Source organism: Penaeus chinensis, chromosome 1 (genome assembly GCF_019202785.1).
Source record: "Penaeus chinensis breed Huanghai No. 1 chromosome 1, ASM1920278v2, whole genome shotgun sequence".
NCBI classification, from domain to species: domain Eukaryota; kingdom Metazoa; phylum Arthropoda; class Malacostraca; order Decapoda; family Penaeidae; genus Penaeus; species Penaeus chinensis.
In genome coordinates this window covers 16,159,650-16,162,149 of record NC_061819.1, presented here as the reverse complement: position 1 = coordinate 16,162,149, position 2,500 = coordinate 16,159,650, and positions in this window count along the sequence as shown.

The following is a 2,500-nucleotide window of genomic DNA, read 5'->3' as shown; positions in this document are numbered from 1 at the left end:
ATACGTTTCTTGCAGTTTTTTTCGAGCAGTAACATAACTTTCCTTTTATATCCGATGTTTCTCTTTTTTTTTTTTTTTTTTTTTTTGGGGGGGGGGGGGGGCGTTATCCATATAACATGATAAAGGAAAGAGTTGCCAAATACTGAGAATTTATAAGGATATTATACTACTAATTATATATTTTTGTAATTTGCTAAATACACGGTTTGTCTTTGCGCTGCAATAAGATGAAGGCTGAAAGACACAGATAAATAGATTTTCCTATGGATACAGATATAGATATAGATATATATGCATGTAACTGTGTGTTTTATATTTGAAAAAGATAGAATGGCTGATAAACTTAATCACACCAAAGTAGGCCTACATGAAGTATAATTAATATTGCATCCAATAACAGTAACTACATCTTCACATTGGCCATCACTCTCCGTGTTACACATACAATTACAAACCTAAAAAAAAGAAGTTAAAGTAGATGAAAACAGAGAAGAAAACGAAGAAGCAGAAGCAGAAAAAGGAGAGATTCCACAACTGTCATCCTTCTCAGAAAGGGTTACCCTTCTTTGTAAACAAGCAGACGTTCCCTGGTCTTTCACAATCCATCCTTTTCAACCAAGGTAATCGACCGTCTTTTGAACATGATCAAACCGGTCGTGCTGTTAGTAGCGCCACAAATTGCCTTGAAATGAAAGAGCTTTTTAGGAGTCAGCCAATGCGCTTAAAGATCAGTTGAATTCTTATAATGAGCAATGAGGGATGGGGACGGATTTTGTCAAAGGTTTATATTTAATTCTCAGACATGTTGAAGAGATTGATAGTATGAATGATTCTTCATGGAATTAAGTATTCAGATGAACATCAAATGGAAATCATCATTCTGAGTGCACAAAACATATCTAAGAAGCAGGAGGTTTAAGGAAAAAAGTGATCATCTGAAGAAAATTATCAAAATTATAAAAATAATGAATAAATCAAGATATGGAGAAAAAAGAAGGATAGAAAAGAAAGGAAGAGAAAAAGCTGAAATGAAAATAAACGAAGAGCAGAGTATTAAAAAAGCGATAGATGCAAACTTTCAATACTTTCGCACTTACGAACTTAACCGATACACCATCCTGTAAACGACGCAAGAAAACAGTCATTCACTGCATTCTTATGACATAAAGAGCATCTGCGCAGAAGTTTTTCTCCTTAAAGCCAAATTCGGACGACAAACAAGGCGTTACTCTGCCTAATTGTTCTTTAACGATGTTCTTAGGATAAACCGTCAACACCTGCACCTAACCGGCCTTTAGCATTACAAGGGATTAACAGATTTCATGAACCTTTTGCCAATTTGTCTGAAACGTTTGGTCTTTTCCCTGGGAAAGGGGGACGGATAAATAGTTCGTCCAGTTTGCCGTATTTAAGAGTTATATTTTTATGAAAAACATGTTTATTATACTGGATTATTTGGTATGGTAAAGTTTTATTAAAGATGAGAGGGGTGCTAGATAGCGAAAAGTAATAAAATTGATAGTTTACAAAATCATACGCGAATAACAATAATGATAAAAGGAATATGAAACCTGAAAATAATATTAACATAAATCAAATGTCGACTTAGTAAGGCATGTTATTTACATAATCCATTCCATCACAGAGAATCAGTAGATACAAAATACTCGGCATTCCCCTAATAAATAATATTTTGAACATCAAACGTGTTTGAGGAACAGCTGTTATCGGTGTATGTAATCTAGGATATCTGACTCTAATTACGATTACCTATTGTAAAAACATTTATGATTATTCATATAACTATTTTTGTGAGCTATGATGGGCTAGATGATATTCTCTTTCATTTGATATCTCTACTTCTCATTTTCATGAGCAGTGTGTAATGTAAGAGAATAGTGATTATATATGTAACAGTGTTTGTAATTCACTTGTCTGTTTTATTATGTTTATATGCTCAGACTAATCCATTTTTATTAATTTTATCAACATACCTTTACAAGATGAACAATCCATCCATATTGCTATTCTCTTGCATACCCTTTTCACCACTATCACCATTATTAACGTTTATATTAACAGCTGTGTTAATGGGATTAGACTAATACTGCAGAATTCCATGAAGAGGGTAAGCTGATATCTTTAAATAAAGTTTTATGGACTATTTATATCGTATGATTATTTATTTTGGTTACATGCTTTATAAATTAGATAACTGTAAGCTGATTCTGAATTACTGGTTAAAACTCTCAAGCAGTATTCTCCAAATTATTTATAACTACCTTAAACACACGGAGAGAGCAGTGCATCAAGTCATACATTTTGTCAAATATGGAGAAATCGGTCAATGGGTGGCCTAGTCTGTAAGTTCGTGTTGAAAGAAACATTTGGGGTATAAATTGAACGATTAAGTGAAATACTGAAAGACACAGTGAGGCTTTGTGACCCGGGACCCGAGAGGGAGGCGAGAAATGACGGCGAATCCTACATGGTAAGCATT